The 22,249-nt window shown below is 42.7% G+C and overlaps 1 protein-coding gene across 1 annotated transcript in view; it reads left to right on the top strand.

The window, feature by feature from the left end:
- The first annotated feature begins 1,043 nt into the window (after positions 1-1,043).
- The window catches only part of LOC124776795 (pancreatic triacylglycerol lipase-like), a 161,505-nt gene continuing 140,299 nt past the window's right edge, over positions 1,044-22,249 (top strand). Inside the window, exon 1 of the mRNA XM_047251935.1 lies at positions 1,044-1,127. The gene's annotated coding sequence lies outside the window, so the exon portion shown is untranslated. The remainder of the gene's footprint in view (positions 1,128-22,249) is intronic.

Genomic DNA, 22,249 nt, shown 5'->3' with positions numbered 1-22,249 from the left:
GCAAGGATCTGTTCAGGCAATTAACCTAAAACATTTTTGTAACGCTTTGTGATAATTGGTAAAATGGACATGCATTGGGCCAACCTCTTCGTAGTCATTGCAGAAATACGACGTCTTTTTCGAAAGGGCAGCGTTTTTCAAAACTGCTGTGTAACACCACACTCTATACTTTATTTTCGAATAAGTGAAGTAAACAGTGTCACAGAGAATTCTTCGTTAATCATCCTAAAGTGGCATATACAATGGTTATCCTTTCGCAGGCCTATTACAGTTCTTTTGTGTTGAAAGACTCCTTAAAAATGGAATCTGATGTGTGATATATACAACGGTGAATTGAAAAAATAAACAGTGTGCACTAACGCCGCGTGACTGTTTCCTGAAGCTCTGTCAACATCTGCATGCAGAATATTGTCAGACCGTCAATATTTGTACTCACTTGTTCGTTATGTATTGACAATACTGAGAATATTTTGAGGCCCATCAATATTGCTCATCAGTATTTCTAGTATTGTCAATACGTCAATACACGCTCTCAGACGGGGAATATATAGTGACAGTTTGACAATATTATTGAACTTGTGATGGCCCCTATACGTAACAGAGCGTCGGTGAATTTCTTTCTTTGCTTTAGCCACTTCTTTGCTCACTGCTTTCTTTCGGCTTTTTTAAAAAAAATTATTGCCTCTAACCCGACAAAGGCAAATTCCAGCTTTTTTTCCCATACAAAACCACGCTGCATCTCGTGGAACATAACCTTATGAACTTACTATAACCAATTCGCTACCAGCGATAGGAACAGAGTGGCGCTGTAATTGTTGAGTGCTGACATTTTTAGGCTGCCACGAAATTGGTCGGGGGTCCTTTAACGGCGGCTACAAGGCTGAGACTCTATTGACAAGATCTAAGCGAAGTAGTTGGTTCCCTGTCTCGCTACGCAGAGCTGAGGTAAGCCACATTGAAGAGCAAGCAAGTGCGGACACGGGCGGAGTGGAGGAGGGCTCGCTCGCTGGCGTCTTCCTTCCGGGCCACTGCCGGCGCAGCACTTCCAGCCGCCAGGCGACTAGTGCTCTGCTAGCAGCCGTCCCACCAACACGCCACGTGCGCGCACGACCAGCCGTCACCGGACAGTAAGTCACACGTCATTTAACGGGACCAGCTCACAATTATTCCTGTCTCCGCTCCTCTCTTGCCGAGATTTCTGCACGCTTGTAAGTACCCATGTACGGTTAGAGCCTACGGAATTGTGTTACTTACCAACATGTAGAACGGTGTGCGGACATTTGCCACCCCGGACATCTGCCACGATTTTACCTGCTCCGAAGGGTTGCGTTCCTTGCCTCCCCCTCCTCCTCCTCCTCCTCCTCCTCCTCCTCCTCCTCCTCCTCCTCACCCGCCGCCCGACCAATGGAACTGCATTTGCTAACTCAACTTTAGTGGCACTGTCATCAGTAACATTACCGTCGCTGTTGCGCAGCAAAGGTACTTATTGAGTCTTTCCGCTGGTTTACTTAACATAGGACAAGAATGTCTTTGGATTTTCCGCCACATTTCTATAGAGAGCTTCGTTGTGGAAACTATTAAATGCATCTCGCACTGAAATCCGCACAAAATTTCGAGCCTGAGTAAAACTTCGCCAATCTTGGAGATTTGGCGTTCGTCTAAATTATACGTGCCTTTTTCGGTGCTCCTGTAGCAGCTTTCCGTCGTGTTTTGTGTACCATGGCGGATCAGTTCCGTATTTTATTCATTTATATGCTATGAAACTCTAGAGTGCTGTTGATACTATTTCTTTGAACTTAAGCCACATATAGTCTTCACTTACATAGTTTGGAAGGATCGGAGACTGTCTCTTAGAAAGACGTCAACTGAATTTTTAGCTGTTTTTATAAATAGATATATTTCGCGTTTACTTTTGGTGAATTTCTTTGTTACCGAATTGAGCCTCGTTACGACTGTGCACTAATCCCTCTATCCGTCGTGATGCTCAGGATTATTTGTGGCTAAGAGGTCAAGTGTATTTTCGTAACCATTTACAATTTGAATGGCCTCGTGAACTAATTGTTCAAAATAATTTTAAAAAAGCATTTAGAACAATTACGGAAGATGTTTTCTATTTACATTAGGGTCTGAAAATGTATTTTTGTTAACATACGGAAGGTAGATTGAAGTCACTGCCAACTATAATTGTATGAGTAGGGTAACTATTCGTGATGAGACGCAAGTTTTCTTCGAACTGTTCAGCAACTGTTTCATCTGAGACCGGGGGTCGGTAAAAGGAGCCAGTTATTAATTTATTCTGGTTGTCGAAAATAACCTCTGCCCATACTACGACACAGGAACTATCTGCTTCAATGTCGCTTGTGAGCTGGAACACACATTACATTATTTTTCCTTAAGTTGTGCTTCTTGTTTCTGTTGTAGTGCAGATCATAACAATTACGGATTTTCCTTCCAAAACCTAGGAGGCTTTCTCTGTGTCCCTGTAAATACCAAAGCTAAACTATGTAGAACGTACGTCACAAGCATAGCATTCTGTATTACTTCATTTCCTTATTTCTAACATTTCAAAATTGTACGTCGACTTTAGATGACACGTCAATCATAGATGTTCTTATCTCTATTTAGTGAATGTATTTTCAGTCATGGTTTGAACATTGCCCCGCTACACTTTATCAACTAATGTTTCGCAGCAAGGGATATCGGATTTTAGAGAGTAAATTAATATGGAGTATGTCGTTCTTCTTTTCAAACATTCATATACCCATTTCTTCTTTCCTTATTGTCTTTTGGGCATGCAGCTGTAGTAATTAAAGTAGGCACAAATGCAGTGATCAAAAAGAAACGACTAGCGTACATTCGCATTCTCTTTACATCGTTCCTTTCTTGTTCTCCCATGGCGATGGACTGTTTCTATCGCAATCAGTAAGCGTGAAAGGAAGCTACCGTACAGACAGAGGGATCTATATTTGTACTTGGCAGAACTAGTTACATACCGACATAATCGTCGGTATTGCTTTCGTTTCCACAAAGTTATAAATATTTCGATTTCGGAAAAGAAGCTCTGTATTTCGCCAAATGTCGAAGAAGGAGGTCCCTTACGTACTGGCTGTATCGAGTAAGATGTGGAGACGGCGGTTTGAAAGCGGACAGTAGTAGTACGAGGAAGGGATTCCCTTACCTGAGGGATCGCTACTCAAGCTACCTGGCGAAGTGGCAAGTATGGCAAATGTCCGGCATTCATGCAGAACCACTGCGGGCTTCTCTGAAGGCAGAATCTGAGAGAAGCTTTTGAGACTAGCTCAGGATTCACCAAGATGAATGTGCAACAAAGGATAAATAACACGCTCGGACTGACCAAGCTTCGGTATGTTCTCTTCTCCGGCATGAGAAAATCTTGTCTATGTAAGCTGTTGTCCGTCATACTTAAGTATTATACTGTATTACCAACAACACTCTGGCTCCGCGAGAAAGTAAAAATAAACAGCCGCATGTTATTGCTAGTTGGAGCGTCTCAACTGTTCGTTTATCGGCGCAACTGTCGAGGCTTTTCCTCCCTCCGCAGATACTCGTCGCTTCCAACTGAAAAATATGTGTGTGCAGATTTATTTAGCGTAGCTAGCCGTGATGATTGCGTGTAGTGTTTAATATCGTGATTGTATTGTTGTTGATGGTTATAGTAGAGAAACGGATAAACCCGGCGCTTACGTAAAACCTAGTACTCACGAATGGCACCAGAAAGCGGTTTGTCCCCACCGATCACTGATGATAATGGAACACGTTTACATTCCATGGACCACTGCGGGAAAGTTTGGGAACAGTCTGTTAATTACAGTGTGCCACCAATTCTCTCATGCCGCTAAAATCCCGAAGATGAAAATGTCTACCACTGACGGGGCTCAAACCGGCTCTCTTTGGGCCGAACGCCAACACTTTAGAGTGCGTTAGCGACCCCTACCCCCTAGCAATTTTCACAGTTGATCGATGATACATGTACCTTAGACCTCGTAGATTGTGTCGGAAGTTCCATGCGGCTTTTCGCGGATGATGCTGTAGTATACAGAAAAGTTGCAGCATCAGAAAATTGCAGCGAAATGCAGGAAGATCTGCAGCGGATAGGCACTTGGTGCAGGGAGTGGCAACGGACCCTTAACATAGACAAATGTAATGTATTGCGAATACATAGAAAGAAGGATCCTTTATTGTATTATTGTATGATAGCGGAACAAACACTGGTATCAGTTCTGTAAAATATCTGGGAGTATGCGTACGGAACGATTTGAAGTGGAATGATCATATAAAATTGTTGGTAAGGCGGGTGCCAGGTTGAGATTCATTGGGAGAGGCCTTAGAAAATGTAGTCCATCAACAAAGGATGTGGCTTACAACACACTCGTTCGACCTATACTTGAGTATTGCTCATCAGTGTGGGATCCGTTCCAGGTCGGGTTGACAGAGGAGATAGAGAAGATCCAAAGAAGAGCGGCGCGTTTCGCCACAGGGTTATTTGGTAAGCGTGATAGCGTTATGGAGATGTTTAGCAAACTCAAGTGGCAGACTCTGCAAGAGAGGCGCTCTCCATCGCGGTGTAGCTTGCAGTCCAGGTATCGAGAGGGTGCCCATTTCTGGATGAGGTAGCGAATATATTGCTTCCCCCTACTTATATCTCCCGAGGAGATCACGAATGTAAAATTAGAGAGATTCGAGCGCGCACGGAGGCTTTCCGGCAGTCGTTCTTCCCGCGAACCATACGCGACTGGAACAGGAAAGGGAGGTAACAACAGTGGCACGTAAAGTGTCCTCCGCCACACACCGTTGGGTGGCTTGCGGAGTATAAATGTAGATGTACCTTACAGGCAGCAAAATACTCTTCGGAGATTAATCAAATTTCTGAATCTACAGTTTTTTTATATATTTTTTTATTAGGTTGGTGCAGAAGTTCGTACTGTTTTGCATGTTGGTATTCCGGTTGCTATGGATTTATTTATCGATTATCAATTTCATTTGTAGTTCACTGTCGCTATTGCAGTTTATATTTTGTCATTTGGAGATAGTGAGTGACGCTATGGACGCTAGAAAATGGGGTGGTAAGTTGAGAAATTGGAACATTCTCGACAGATTCTTCTGTTGGAGTTCAATAGGGGGGTGAGAGCAGCGAAAGCAGCAAGGAACATTTGCGCCGTATATGGGGTTCCGACAGAACACGCCCAGAAAATGGTTTTCTCGTTTTAAGGAGGATCTTTCTGGATATTAGTGATTCTCCACGTTGAAGAACACCTTTGGGGTTTGATGATCACTGGCAAACGTGATGAACTATTATCATTCCACCATCGTCCGACATCTGCATGCAGTGGGGGAAGGTTCAAAAATCGGCTGTATGAGTACTACATGCTCTAAGCCAAAAACACAAAAACTAGCAGGTGACCGTATATGCATCTCTGCTTGCTTGTCATCAACTGGCTCGTGAACACCGACCATTCCAGTCATGTATTGTTACTGGTGACGCGAAATGGCGTCTTTGAGCTAACACAAGAAAAGAAAAGGAATGGCTGAGCCAAAAAAAGAATAGTTTCCCGTACAAGGAACTGCCCGCATTCACAAAAGATAATGTTATGCATCTTGTGGAACAATGACGGTGTGGTTTATTGTGAATTGCTTCCCAGAGATGTAACCATCACTGCCGAAATTTGTCAACTGAGAATCTTCCAGACGCAATCAAAGAACAACGACCAGGAAGACTGCGTGAAGTGATGATATTCTACGACAACGCCCGCTCCTATTCTGCTAGACTGACAAAAAAACATACATGAGTTGGGTTGGGAAGTCATTCCGCACCCATCTCATTCACCTTATCTTGCACACTCAGATTTTCACGTGTCCGACCTTTACCGAACAACTTTCAAAGAACTTCCTTGCCGGACGAAAATGCGCTCTGAACAGCGTTCGACGAGTTCTTCGCCTCAAAGCCACGTGATTTCTACAGACACAGAATCGGAAAGTTACCCCAACGTTCACAGACTGTTTTTAATAGTAAAGGAAAATTTTATTATTGATGACTAAAGTCTCTGCTTAGGTGTATCTGTTGTGTTTACTAAACTTATGGAAAAACGCTACGAACTTATGCACCAACCAAATATTATGAAAAGTGTGAGAAACATGAGACTGTAGACATCAGGCTACGCCGCAGATCAGGTTGATAAACTGTCATTTATTTTTCAATCACATTTCTTGGCTTAAACAGTTCAGTTGTCATCGTCCAGTATATCTTATCTAGGGCTACGCTAGGGATTAGTCTGTAATTAAAACAAAAATTCTGGGGCGGGAATGAGATTTTAACACTGGATAAGCAGACAATCTGTGGGCCCATGTGTGTCACATTTACAAGTTTAGAGACGATCTCTGGTCATTCGGCGGACGTCCGTCGTTGCAAAGGCTTCCTTAATTCTCGCTACTACTGTCTGGAAGAAATAACTTATTTCATTATTCGCGGAACATATATATACATATATTACCTATGTAATCAAAAGTGAACACCCACATACCTGAATTTCCGAAGCTTAATGCCGAAGCACACTAATTTTCTAGAAAATCATTATCCCTTTTCATCTTACAATCCGGAAACGCGAGGGGGAGGAAAAAACGCAGTTATCTTCGGGCATCGCCATATCGATATGTTTCGAAATATTTCTTAGATAGAAGTGATGCTCGTAGCATCATCAGTGACGTGAAACGACTACCAGTTATTGGTGCGTTTCAAGATACACTGGTAGATAATCACAGGAAACAATCTTCCTTGACAGTGATGTGTTGTTTTTATCCTAAAGCCTAACCGCTCATAAATTACCAGATGGAAATAATTTCCGCTTGTACATCAAACATTTAAACTAAAATTTCGTCGCGGCACGGTATTCGAGGACACCAACTCCACTCTTGAGTTACTTTCATTGATAAGAATATTTTGCACTAGTTTACGGAATACAAAAAAGTGAGTTAATTGAATACCTGGCAACTACTTAAGGACTTGATTGTCCTATCCTCTTGAAGTGTTAAAGCAGCAGACATGAAAGGACCATCTTTTGTTATGCTCTCTTAACACTTCTGTGCCGTTAAATTTTTTTATGAGTGTTATGAACAATATACGATGCATCGTTTTAAGGCTTCGTTCAATGGTTTATACGCCTCAGCCATGACGGGGGCAATGGGTTTCAAGAAATGTTTTGCTCAGGTATCGCAGACTTTTTTTGTAGTTACGTCGTTTTGCCAAAAGTATTACAGCTAGGACGACTTCTGCTGAAACTGTTGCATTATTTTGTATCTTTCTTTGACTTAAAAGTTCCTCAATTCAGCTACCTTAATTTCGAAAACGAGATCTATTTTCTTCCTTGTTGTACAATCATGTAACATACTTCTTATCGTCCATAGCTCGTGGTCGTGCGGTAGCGTTCTCGCTTCCCACGCCCAGGTTCCCGGGTTCGATTCCCGGCGGGGTCAGGGATTTTTCTCTGCCTCGTGATGACTGGGTGTTGTGTGACGTCCTTAGGTTAGTTAGGTTTACGTAGTTCTAAGTTCTAGGGGACTGATGACCATAGATGTTAAGTCCCATACTGTTCAGAGCCATTTGAACCATACTTCTTATCTGATGACTTCAACGACGACGGGTCGTATAACCCAAGCCTCTTGACCTCTTTTCTTTCAATGGTCTTTTTTATTACGTCTGCGCTTACATCGATTTCACCATACCGAAAATTGGATTATTTCTATCTTGCTTATATTTTTAGATTACCGGTACTAACCTAAGTCATCTCTGACGTAGGGGCTCTATCTATCAACTAGCGTGAAGTTTCTTGCATTTCTGTGTGTTAAAAAAATTACTATTGCAGCTATTGTATAGTTAAGGCCGACTTACCGTACTCTTTTCATCAGTTCGACCCAATGCAGATATTAAAGAGTAAGCTGTCTACGGAGAAAGCAGTTTTAACAAACGTGTGTGCATTAGCATCTCTAGAGAAGATTTTGCCGAATGGGATATTCTTCCACGTTTGTGTGACGCCAGATTTCACTCGCAGCGAGACTGCGGCGTATCATAACGGAGCAAGACTGATGCGGCCCGTTACGAACGTACCGGTTGCGCGGATTGCAAACCACGTTAGATGTGAAACTTCCTGGCAGATTAAAACTGTGTGCCCGACCGAGACTCGAACTCGGGACCTTTGCCTTACGCGGGCAAGTGCTCTACCATCTGAGCTACCGAAGCACGACTCATGCCCGGTACTCACAGCTTTACTTCTGCCAGTACCTCGCCTCCTACCTTCCAAACTTTACAGAAGCTCTCCTGCGAAATTTGCAGAACTAGCACTCCTGAAAGAAAGGATATTGCGGAGACATGGCTTAGCCACAGTCTGGGGAACGTTTCCAGAATGAGATTTTCACTCTGCAGCGGAGTGTGCGGTGATATGAAACTATGAGGCAAAGGTCCCGAGTTCGAGTCTCGGTCGGACACACAGTTTTAATCTGCCAGGAAGTTTCATATCAGCGCACACTCCGCTGCAGAGTGAAAATCTCATTCTGGACACGTTAGATGTATTCATCGAGATCTAACGTATAATCTTGCTGATTATGAATTCTGTCTTGTAAATAATGTGAAAAGTTACATATGAAGAGAAGCGTGTGCTAATTAGCGTCTATTATACACAAAGAGTTGTTAGGCGCATTTTCTGTGGTGTTTCGGCAGATAACTGCAATTTCGTTTTGGCATTGTTCCGCTCGAGTCAGCTCAGAACAATTCCTACTCAGTAAGTCCTCCATGCGACGCCCAGTGTCAACCGTAAGCGTCGGTTTATTTCCCATTACAAACAAAATGATTTTTAAATCGGAATTTTAATTGCCCATTCGATGTAGCAGCCCAGTACCCTAGAGGCGAGTGAGCAGCACTGCTGCAAGGCAAGAACAGTCAGCACGTCAGGGCAGAGCTATCGCTGTTAGAGTACTCCTTAGTTTTACTGTCCCTGTTAATGCATATCGATGAACCAAATATCGCACTAGACTAATCCGGAACCGCTCTATCGAATTGGACAGAAACATTCCGGTTTACAAATAGTTTTGTTTGCAATAGGAAACAAACCGACCCTTTCTGTCAACGTTCGGCTTCGACAAGTAATCAGCAGCATTTGTTTGTGTCCGAATAACTAATGCAACCTACATCCTTCTGAATCTGCTCACTAGATTCGTTTATTGGTCTCCCTCGATTTTTACCCCCTCCTCTCTCTCTCCCCCTCTCCCTCCCCACTGAAATACTAAATTGATGATCCCTTGATGTCTCAGAATGTGACCTATCAACCGATCCTTTCTTTTAGTCAGACTGTGCCACGAATTTCTTTTCTCCCCAATTCTATTCGATCACTCCTCTTATTTAGGTTAAAATTTAAAGCGGAGACTTAAGTTTTGTGTGTAAAATTAATAATGCAAACAAACAATTAAGTTAATCGGCAATTCTTTGGAATTCGACGTTTACTATTAAGGTCTGCCCATGTTTTAATCTGCTCCATCGTCCGTGCATCTCCCACAGTCGACAACTTGAACCTTCGCCTAGGGAAGACATGAAACACCGTACCATGTCCCCTGTGTAACGGTAATACGCTCTAAACGAATTGCCAAAGACTATTATCTCAAGTCATCGAATTCTTTCACATCGGCTCACTAACAGATCAACAAGAAAAGATAGCATCTCAAATTGGTCAAGAGTTCATGTTCGTGTACAAAATCTGTATATGGTACATACATATGTTTTGAAGTATACATTGTATATAGTGTCGATAAATAAAAATGTTCGAAATGACGCTTGTTTATTTCTACAGAGTGCTTAGGCGACGGTTGTAAGAGACCTCAGAGATGACGCTTTATATGCAAATAAGATTACACTCAGGGAGTCCCTTCCATTGTGCGATGCTAATCATGATTCGGCAGATATGGCTACACATCCATGGATACGACAGCTTGTTGACAAAGACAACAGAAACCAAAGAGTTGTTGGTTCGTTTATAGTACTTTGTGTTCTGCTTGTTATATGTACAGTTAAATTCAAAGACAAGAATATAAATGCAAGAGGTCAAAATAGTTTATTTAGCAGTGTATTCTAGCGATTCCTGGGGAACTAGATCTTCCCACCACATCGCACAATCGAAAACACTGCAAATAAAGCACTCAGTTTAATACTTACTAAATTGATGATTAGAACTTCCTTCTGACGACCTCTTCAGTCCATTTTCTGTAGAATGACATGCATATCATCATCACATCCTTTCAATAATTAGGCTGTTGCCTGTTCAGATCTCACAAACGAAATCATTCTCATCTTTTCAACATCTTCCAATATCTTTTTTCCTTTATAGAATTTCATGATAGTTTATTTTTATACTTTATGGGCCAATGTCCTGCTAATGGTACCACAGACAGTTTGGAATTTGTGTATTTTACTTTCAAAATCAGTCAAGTGAAAATTTAAGCACAAGCTAAACAAGAAATTTGGCACACACGTCCTAATACTGAATTATCCAAAATAATTTTTGATCTGACTGGATATTTTCTCGGAATGCCGTTATTTTTCCTTTGTTGCTAGAAATTTTAAAGTTGTACTTCCTGCAAATTTCGGTCAGTTGGTATACCGATCCTTCGTGGTCATCCTCGTTCTTCTGAATAACGACGACGTCACCAGCAAACAAAGGCACATTCAGATATTCCTCAATCGTTATCGTAATTCCTTTGTTTACTTTACATTTCCATCCGCCAAGAATGAAGTCAATGTAAATGTCAAAAAGGGTGAGTGATAGTAAACACCCTTATCTAACAATTTGGTTAATAGTTACTTCTTCCAGTCGATTCCTACCTGTGTTTATTACAATACGTGTGGTTTTGTAAAAAGTTTCACTGCGTAATAAAGACATCCACATTCAGACATAGTCTTCCACAGGCTACCACGGCTCACACGAACCAATGGCTTCTTAAAGTCGATAACGGCCTCACGGATTTCTACATTAAATTCTCTGTGTTTTTCTATAATGTCTTTAATTACAAACACATTGTCTGTGCCTGAACGACCTGATTTAAATCCATTTCGTTCTTCAGAAATAATAGCTTCTGTGATATTCCTCGTGCAGTTACTGATTATCTTTGAGTATAGTTTGTAGCCAGTGTTTAGAAGAATGATGCCACGATAGCTGTTAGGCATTACGTTTCCCTTACTTCTGCTGTGTACCAAGGGTCTAGGATCTTGCAGTTCGTCCAACATCCATTTATAAATGGTAAAAGTCTTTTATCCAGTGGTATCCCTCCACATTTAATTAGCTCTGCGTTTATTCCATCTATTCCAGTAGCTTTCCTGTTTTTCATGCCTTTCAGAGCCTCTTGTAGTTCTCCCATAGTAATGTCTTTCTTGCTGTAAAATGTGTTAGTAATTTTAAAATTACTAAAGGAGGTTCAAATGGCTCTGAGCACTATGGCACTTAACATCTATGGTCATCAGTCCCCTAGAACTTAGAACTACTTAAACCTAACTAACCTAAGGACAGCACACAACACCCAGTCATCACGAGGCAGAGAAAATCCCTGACCCCGCCGGGAATCGAACCCGGGAACCCGGGCGTGGGAAGCGAGAAAGCTACCGCACAACCACGAGCTGCGGACTACTAAAGGAGGCAAATTGGAGTAGATAATGTCTATTATTATTATTACTATTATTATTAAGAGTCTTCTTCAGATAGTCCTACTTTTCCTGATATAGGTAGATTCCATCTCTTGCATTAAAATGATTTTGTTCACTTTCTGAAGATCATCGTAAGAAGCATAAGTACTGTCATTTCTTCCCCCCTTCTGGGCAGTACACACCTATAACTCTTAGACGACCTTTTGGAAAAACGAATCTGGCTGTAATTCTTTTATTTATGAAGCTGTTTTCACGAATCTTTCCATTTATCACTGACTAAGATTGCTAGTCCAGTACTAGCTTGTTTTCTTTGTGGGACACCACTGTAAACGATCCAGTAGTCTGTCAAATCTTTTGTTTCTTTTAGTTTTTTCTTAGTTCCTATTATTACTACAATGTCTGCTTTCCTCTCTGAGTCCTTGATTCAACTTGCTTTCTTAGTTCGTCAATCCTCGAACATATACTTATTATCATCCGCAATGTGAAATCGTTTGTCCACTAAGATTTTCCGGTAGTCACCAGTCAATTCATAATTCCCTGGCTGCGTTACAAGCGCTGCGCAAGTCAAGTCTTGTGATGGGGCTGCGACCTCTAGTTATCGCGACCTGCCTGATTTCTGTTGGGGTTGTACCCTTAGGCAAGCTGGCTTCGCCGCGCCTCTAGATCCCTCCCTCCCTGTGTTGTGGAGACACACTTGGTCTGAAACTTCCTGGCAGATTAAAAAGTGCACCGAGACTCGAACTCGGACCTTTGCCCTTCGCGGGCAAGTGCTCTAGAATCTGAGCTACCCAAGCACGACTCACGCCCCGTCCTCACAGCTTCACTTCCGCCAGTACCTCGTCTCCTACTTTCCAAACTTCACAGAAGCTCTCCTGCGAACCTAGGTACTGGCGGAAGTAAAGCTGTGAGGACGGGGTTTGAGTCGTGCTTGGGTAGCTCAGTTGTTAGAGCACTTGCCCGCGAAAGGCAAAGGTCCCGAGTTAGTCTCGGTTCGACACACAGTTTTAATATGCCAGGAAGTTTCATATCAGCGCACACTCCGCTGCAGAGTGAAAAATCTCATTCTGGACACTTGGTCTGTCTCCTCAGTCGAGACCACTCCTGCTAGGATGACCGTGCCAGTTCCTACGCAACTGCTGGCACAGCTCTCGACTTCGTCGAAGCACGCAAACCCACCCGTCGAGCACTGAAGGTGCCTTCGATAAAGCGGTGTCCCCTGGGAGGGCAGAACAAACGTAGAATGTAAAATTAAATCTTGATGATCCAGTCTCTAAGAGCACACAAACCCTTCATCACTCATAAAACCTCCTGTTAGCATACACAATTTCTATACAATTCAAGCTACAAGCAAACAACACTGGTGGATTTTGCCATCAAGGAATACAGTCATGTCTCATCGAAAAGTACGTAGAATGAACGGAGCTAACGTTTTTACGGTACGTGCGCATACACAATAATACTTTGGTGAGGGAGCCCTGGTAGTAGTGACATTGTAAGGGAAAATAGGCAGAAGATGTGAATTGCAGTTTGTGTTGGGGAGGGCACTCAACGTGGGTGGTTTGTGCAGCAATGTTGACCATCGTGCTGTGGCGATGCAAAGGTTAGCGTTTCTGCCTAGCAAGCAAGAAGACCCGGGTTCGAGTCCTCGCCGCAGCACAAATTTTGATTCCTTTCTTCTGCCTCAATCATTATATTCACGTAGTTGCTAACTAAACCGATTAATATGCAGGGTTACAATTATAGAACTATATGATAAAAAAACGTAAATTAGTTACAAACTAAGGCATGCACACAGGACGCGAATTAAAACTTTGAACGAGGAATGGTAGTTGGAGGTAGACGCGTGGGACGTTCAATTTAGGAAAACTTTAGGGAATTAAATAATCAGAGGACCACAGTTTCAATAGCGCGCCGAGAATATCAAATTTCAGGCATTACCAGTCACCACTGACAACGCAGTGGCCGACGGCTTTCACTTAATGACCGACAACACCGGCGTTTGCGTAAAGTTGTCATTGCCAACAGAGAAGCAACAGTGCGTGAAATAATCGTAGAACTCAATGTGGGACATACGACGAACGTATAGTTCGGACAGTACAGCGAAATGTTGCGTTAATGGGCTACAGCACCTAACGAAAGACGCGAGAGCCTTTACTAATAGCACGACATCGCCTGCAGCGCCTGTCCTAGGCTCGTGACCATATCGCCCGAAAACCTGTGGCCTGGTCACATGAGCCCCGATTTCAGTTGGTAAGAGCTGATGGTAGGATTATTGTGTGGCGCAGACCCCGCGAAGCCATGGACCAAAGTTGTCAACAAGGCACTGTGCAAGCTGGTGGTAGATCCATGAATGTAAGGGCTATCTTTACATGGAGTGGAACGGAATGGGTCTTCTGGTCCAGCTGAATCGATCAGTGACTGGACATGTTATGTTCGCCTACTGGGAGACCATTTACAGACAAACGACAATGTAATTTTTATAATGACAGTGCACCACGCCACCATAGGACAACTGTTCGTGAGTGGTTTGAAGAACATTCTGGACAGTTCGAGCAAATGCTTTGGCCACCTAGTTTGCCCGACATGAACTCTGCCGAACAACTTGATGAGTTCATGCCACGTCGAGTTGCTGCACTACGCCGGGCAAAAGGTGGCCTGACACGATATTAGGAGGTATCACGTGACTTTTGTCACCTCAGTGTGTATTTATTTTAGAGATATACTTCCATTAATTGTCGAATTGTAGAAATTCGAAAAATACAGGCTAAAAATGATGCTTTTTACTGTCAAATCTCAAACTATTTTTTTCATCTGTTGTCAAAACTTATTTCTTAAGTCATTACAAATACACATCGAAATCTGGAATAATTTTGCACAACCTCGCTCATTGTAAAAATGAATGAACATTATCTGCCATTGTTTTATTCTTTTCGTTATTTCCCGTTGACGATAATGCACCTGAGCCACATGACATTACAATACTGCAGAGCAGTTAGACATATGTGCATGTTATGGTTCATCCACGCCACCGCTGAAGAAATTCCCTAAAGGACACCTTTAACAAATGTAACGATTCTACATTTTTCTTACTTGTTCAACAGCGTATTTATTTCCTCGTGGCTTCATTACACTTGTTTTCAGTATATACCGTAACTGTTGAATGCACTCGACTGGCTTCAAAGAATATGAAGGATGACGGCGAAAGAGAGGGTCGTACTGTGATCTAGAAACTCTCCTATTCTGCCTCTGAGAAAAATATAGTGGTTTTTCAACATAGTCAGCGTAGTTATTAAATTGTTGACACTGTTCTCGGGTAGATATTGTGTATCTGTGAGTTACGTCTGGTCCGCGACGCAATTTTCAAGAAAAGAAAAAAAAAATATCGGAGTACTAACACAAAATTTTGAGAAAATGGAGTATTATCTCAACAATCCTCCCTTTCTCGCAGTGTCAGTGTACATGATTTGTTTATTCACTTATTTCCTTTCACGAGCGATATAAACTGTTGGCTGAAAAAAAAAAGCGAAAGATAGGCTACAGAAGAGGGAACACAGGACCATTTCGCTGTTCCCAAGGACGACTAAAGGGCAAGCCTTTTACTTAAAAATATTAACGTCAGTTCGAACTGTCACACCACACCAGAACGATATTACGTCTATCGCTTCCGTTCCCTCGTGTCGTAGCATTTAGTGATTATTGGTGGTGATTAACGATCAGGGTATTGCTGGCATGCTTTTGACGTTCTGCTCATGGAGGTCGCGTCGGCGCGGAAATATTGTTCGATTGAGCCTGCTGGTTTAGTTCTGGCTCTAAATTCCATTGCTCTTTGTGACAGTCATGTTACCATGTTCTGCGATATCGTCGCACTCCTGGTTTTCGTCCATGGTTACTCTTCGTTATTGGCTGTTACAAATAGAGTATAATGTCATCAGTTACGGTCCCTTTGCTTCCGATACTGCCAGGATTATGTAGAGTTTCACACAATGCCCGAAGAATCCCCCCCCCCCCCCCCCCCCCCCGACAAGCTTCCCTTGTCAAGTGCCGAAGGGATCTCGTAATTCTGCGTATATGCGTGCGTGTAGCCAGTTGTCCAGAAGAATCGGTAATATACTACCTAGAGCACAGAAGTGTAATCCCATTCATTGCAGTAATAAAACTCTGTCAACGTACAAATATCATTGTCCAATGAAGGTAAGGTGGCCAGAAAACGGATTACATTGCTTAACCACCGGTATAAAAGAAGACTCCCCTCCTTTATCATATGACTGGCGGTGCTTGTACTGAGGACATCGGCATACGCACTAGACATTTGCTCCGTGATTTCATATTCGTGGGAACAAATACACGTGAACCTATTGTTTCAGACTCGGCGCTTATATGTAATGAACCCTTTATTTGCCTCCGCTGAATGCATAAGTTCTCTGCACACTTCTGTTTAGTGCTGTTGTCGATACAACGAAGTTCTCTCGGTTATTATTGCACACAAGGACAACCGCCCTGTTTTGCATTCCTTCAAATCCTTTTTAACCGCAACTCGCTTGCTTGACACTTGAAGATTTTTGTTCGGAGCAAGTGGTCATACCATAAAATGTTAGTCGAAGTGCATGAAGAAATGAACGCTATGCCGACATTCTATTATCTTGCTTGCAAAATGAGGGCACGAGTGCAACATCTGTAGCATCGTTGACAGGACGCATTGCGGATTGTCGGCACCTATCCGAGTGGAGGGTCTGAATAAGAGATTCGGACGAATCTGCGACCGTGGAGGCTGCAGATTCCTTGACGTGCGCCATAGGGTGGATAGATGTTACGATCCGCTTAATAGATCAGGAGTCCATTACGCACAGGACTTGGCTACATGGGTAGCGGGGGCTGTGTCGAGTGGGCTGAGCGGTTATTTAGGATATTAGGATATACAGGGTCATCGAACAAGAAAAACAAGGTTTCACTTCAAGAGGCTAAAATCAAACACAGGAAGAGGAGAGACCTAGGAAACATTGGGATGGCAGTTGTAAACAGCAGCAACTGTGTTAAGAAAGAAGAAAAGCCTCAAGTGCTAAACAGAAAGCACTAAAGCTGAAATTTTATATAGATATTGAAAACTGACTAAAGCTGTATGTAAGTTCATCTGAAGTTTCTTTTACCAAGAACTGAGCAATGTTCATATAGGACAAAGTCAATTGGAGGTGGTGTGATTGTTGCTGTTGGAAGTAGTTTACTTTGTAATGAAACTGAAGTGGATAGTGATATGTCCGCGGACGGCGGCACAAAAAATATCCAGGTAGCAATGACAGAACAAGTTGATTTATCAAAGATTAATGGTACGTCTCCTCCGACGCAAATTGAAACAAACAAAATAAATCACTCTTTAAATTAGAACAATAATACTTGACAGCTGAAGGCCTGTTTGACTGTCACAAAGTTCACTGAACACACACCTAATGATAATCAAAATCGTGTAGGATCTTCAATGTTAATGTGTAGGGTCTTTCAAATACTACGCAATTTTTTAAAAAATTGAATAATTAAGTAAAAAAAGCATTGAAATAAAAAATTCTTTCATCTTCATCTCCATACACTCCCATTTAACTGTGGAAAATTATATCACGCACATGTCCACCTCCACTGCCTCAGAAGGCTGTTACTCGATCTATGAAGTTCGTGATGGTCCTTTCATAGGCATCTCTGTTGATGTTGATGCCGCACTGAATTTCTTCCTTAAGTTGGAGAACTGTTTGTGGTTTGTCCTCATAGACCTTGTACTTCACATATCCCCATAAAAAGAAGTCACATGGAGTAAGGTCACAAGGTCTGGGAGACCATTCCAAGTCGCCACATAGTTAGATGACAGACTGAGGGACTTTTTTCATGGCGTAGGGATATTGTCTCGCGGGATGTGTGTGACGTAGCCTCATCCTGCTGAAATTGCATATTGGCTGTATCCACTTCATGCAGATCGGGCCGAAAGTCGTTTCTGATCATTTCATGGTAATGATCACCGTTAACTGTTACTATATTGCTGTCGAAATTTTCAAAAAAGGGGCCAATCATACCACCTGTCCATAAGACACAACAAATTGTGATTCATAGTGGATGCATGTGGCTCTATCTGATCACTCTAGGGTTTTCTTGACTCTAAATATGGTAAATTTTGGTGGTTAACGAACCTACACAGATGATACTGTGCCCAGTCAGTGAAGATCGTTGTCCTCTTCTTGTTTTGTGGGAATCCACTTGGCGAAATTTCTCTGTTTCAGATGATCTGAGGGTTTAAGAAAATGCACAAATTGAAACTTGTGTGGATGCATATGAAAATCCTTTTTTCAAAATTCTTTGCAAAGAGTCTGTAGAAATCCCCAGTTGTTGAGACAGACGTTGAAGAGACTTGTTAGGGCTCACTGCCAATGTTTTGTTCCGCGGTTTCGTCCAGGCGACTTTGTGGTTGCAACAGGCCCGGTTTCCTCGAATTTCTTTATCTACCGCAGAACTGTTGATTCTGTAGGAGCATTATTACGCCCAAAGATGCCGCGAAGTCTAAGAACAGTCTCTGCATAGCATTCGCCGGTTCTGTAATGGGTTTTCATAACATGTTCCTCCTTTGTTAACTGCTCCATGGCATCTAAGATCCTGAAATACACAAACAACGATTGATCAAGTAATCAGAATGTCAATCATTATTAAATGTAACAAATACAGTGCTGTAAATTCGAAAACAAAATTTTAACACTTAATTTAAAAACTGTGTAGTATATGAAAGAACCTGTACAAACAGAATGAACAAAGTTTAAATCCCAGTAGGGAGCGAAATTGTCTAAGTCCGACGTGTAGGTAATGGAAAATTAAACAGGAATGAATTTAAAAGTCCACAAGTCGGTCACGACGACAGTCCCCGACGTCTTCGGCAGGAAGGCCACGAACGCACTAAGCCCACAGCTGGCAGCTCCCGGGCTCGCTAAGTCTGAAGTGATTGGCAGTGACGTTGTGGAGGCGGTTCTCGAGTAAGAATCCTATTTGATGCAATCCTTGTGGAATCGGCCCCTGGCCTAGGAAACTCAATTCAGAGCGAATTGCTCTGGTCTGACGCGAGCGCTGACCTAAGTCCCATTCGAAGCTTGGGTACAGCCGGGCCTATTTTCGACCACGTGTTTTGTGGAAGAGAATAGGTCCGTGCAGCCCACGGCCTCTAGCAGTGTCTGGGTCGCCTCCTGATGGGACGTCGAGGCATGGTAGCCCGTCTTCTAAAAATTTACCCCCTGTGTTTCAGGGATTTTTAGAAGCACGGATGTGGTAATTGCTGATACCACGGGCGTTAAGCCTCGGTACAGCAGATAGTTGCTGTGAGCTATTATGGGTAGATGTTATACATAAAAATCAGAATTAATTAGTAAAAGTCCTTTTACCTACCCCCCCCCCTAACCCCTGATTAAGGTGATACATTTGCTGAAAGGTTCAAAGAAAACGTCTCATTTCGGATGGGTAGTCAACTCATACAGTTACATCATACAATGTCGTATAATGACCAGCCAAGTGGTACCGCTATGTCGACGCAACTTACGTGGTATCGACATATAGTATAGGCGAATTAGATGTCTTCCTGATACATCTCAAGAATATTAATGCGAAAATCAATTTACTATGGAGATGGAGAATAAGGGCCAACTGAATTTTTTGGATGTGTCTTATTAAGCGAGGGGACGGGATGTTGGGCCACAGGGTATATAGAGAAGCCACGCATACTGACCATTACCTTCATAAAGATTTTAGACCCTTGATGGAACCACTGTGATGTTTATGTGGGTTCCTGGTCACGTCCGTCTGCCGGGAATAGCAGCCGCTGACGCTGCTGCCAAGGCTGCAATCCTGGTACCTCGGCCCGCTAGTTCTTCCATTCCCTCCCCGTGTTGCCGTCTGTCAGTAGGTGGTCATTTTGGCATTACCACTCGTCCTTCCTTCATGGGAACAAGCTCCGGGTAATTAAACCTCTCCCAGTGGCTTGGACGATCCCTCTCAGCCTCTCGCCGTCAGATCAATTTAGCTAGGTTGCCTATTGGGCACTGTCTTTTCAGCCATCGCGAATCGTTAAGTGGTGCTTCCCCACCACGTTCTGATGATTGCCCTCAACCTTTGACTGTTCGCCATTTCCTGACGACATGTTCTTTTTTTTACTCACTTACGTTGCAATTTGTTTAGCGTCTGAGTAATCGGGCGGAGTGGCCGAGCGGTTCTAGGCGCTACAGTCTGGAATAGCACGACCGCTACGGTCGCAGGTTCGAATCCGGCCTCGGGCATGGATGTGTGTAATGTCGTTAGGTTAGTTATGTTTAAGTAGTTCTAAGTTCTAGGGGACTGATGACCTCAGATGTTAAGTCCCGTAGTGCTCAGAGCCATTTAGCCATTATCGGCCGTTTTAGCAAACGGCGCGAGGGCTGTCGCCCGCGTTATACTTTTTATCCCTCGTAGCAATACAGCGAAGAACATTAAATCTTTAGTTCAGGACCACCTCTATTTAGCTGTCTTTCCTTCCGTCCATTGGGCTTGACTTGTAGTCGCTTTTAACTTCTTTTGTCTTCGTATTCTATAGTTCTGGCATGGGCGCGTATGGCCGTCATTTTTGCGCCGAAAACAACACAGATTCTAACCATCACGGCAGACAAAAAAGAGATGATTAAAATCTTGGTGGTCAGGGCGTTCAAATTTTGTGAACCGACTTACTTAAAAGATGAAGTTGAACATCTACGGACGGCTTTCAAGAAGAATGGTTGTTTTAACAAGGAGATGGATAGTGCAATTCGCGCTAGCGAGAGAATCTGGATCGACGAGGGACAGTAGCTGCCCAGCGGGAAAGTAATCCTTCCGTTCATTGGTAAGATTATAGATCGTATTGGGAAAGTGTTAAAGAAGTATTGTGTTGAAACTATCTTCAGACGTACCAGGTAGATAAACGAACGTTTAAGATAGGCAGAAGATATGCGATATCCTTTGGCTACACCGGGCGTATACAAAATTCCTTGTAGTTGTGGACTATCATATATTGGTACCACGAAAACAAGTGTTAACACCTGTCTGGTTGAACACAATATGAAGTGCCGCCTGGGACACACAGATAAATCGGCGGTAGCTGAACTGTTTACCAAGAGGATGTTCACGAAATAGATTTCAGTGAGGCGAGCGTCATATCGAAAACATCGCATTATCAGGCACGCATCACTGAAACAATTTTAAAAGAACCGTGCAAGATCTTAAATTAGATAACATCTGGATGTTAATGACGATCGATTACTTTCATTCGAGAATGTTGGCACTGGCAGAGAATCTCATAGCCGACGTCATGTGATAGACTGAGGTGGTCGTAGTAAGACTGAACACCCTAACATCCAAGCAGACCATAAAATAAGCTTGAAATATAGCTATTTAAGAAAAGCAGATAAAAATTATGTTGGCACCCTCCTCGGACAGTTTCCATCCCTTCCAAATTACGTAAACATAGACCAGATGAGGCCGAAAGTCAAGAAATGGTATTCACGGCAATAGAGAGAATCGTGTCAATTGCATTATAGACAGAACAGATCCCAATTGGTACGCAAAACAGGTCAGGACACCGTTGGCAGAAGCAACGAAAAAAGTGCGCCAGATCTAAAAGAATGCAAAATTTCTAATACCGACGATGTTTCGCAGACTCTCTAAACTTGGAGCAGACTTAAATTCGAGATGCTTTAATAGATTCCACAATGCTCTGTCTCGAAATCTAGCAGAAAATCCAAAAGTACTCTGGTCGTATGTAGAATATGCCAGGGGCAAGACACAATCAATACCTTCACTGCGCGACAGAAATAGTAATGTTACGGATGATAAAACCGCTAAAGCGAAGTTACAAAACACAGTTTTCCGAAATTCCCTCGCCAAAAAAATTGCAATAAAAATTCGAGAATTCGAATCAAGAATAGCAGCGGACTTCACAGATAGGCCTGCCTTCGGTGTGAAGACCCAAGTTACAAAGACCAGTTTTCCTGTCCGGATTGCTTCGTTCGAGTTAAGTTCCATAATCTTTTAGGCTGGAGGTTTTAACGTGTTGCAGAGTGGCTGGCTCATCCTTTTATTTTCGTGACCAGACAGCCACGATCCTCTGCTGTACAGTTTTAATTCTTTCTGCCTTTCTTCTCTATGTTGTTTTTGTTGCTGTGCTCCGTTTTACATGTTGCCTTACCATTGACCTTGGGGCTTTTCTTCTCCCGGAATTTTTCTTTTAGTGTTAAGAATGACTGGTGGATGGTTTCAATGTGCTCTGTGTGTTTATGAAACAAGGGACCGATGACCTTTGCAGTTTGGTCCCTTTAATCTTTAAACCAACCAACCAACCTACCTACCTTTCGCAGTACGTTGATGTAGTAGCTCAATATCTAGCAACGTCTACATGCATGCTCCGTACCTAAGGACAGGAAAACTGCACAGACCACAGCAATACACAAGCAAGGAAACAGAAGCAATTTGCTGAAAATAGACCCACACCATTGACATAAATTTGCAGTAGGATTTTCAACACAGGCTCAAACATTA

The sequence above is a fragment of the Schistocerca piceifrons genome, chromosome 2 (assembly GCF_021461385.2).
Source record: "Schistocerca piceifrons isolate TAMUIC-IGC-003096 chromosome 2, iqSchPice1.1, whole genome shotgun sequence".
In the NCBI taxonomy this organism is placed as follows: Eukaryota; Metazoa; Arthropoda; class Insecta; order Orthoptera; family Acrididae; genus Schistocerca; species Schistocerca piceifrons.
The sequence above is the reverse complement of the archived record's forward strand: the minus strand, read 5'-3'. Positions and strand labels throughout refer to the sequence as shown.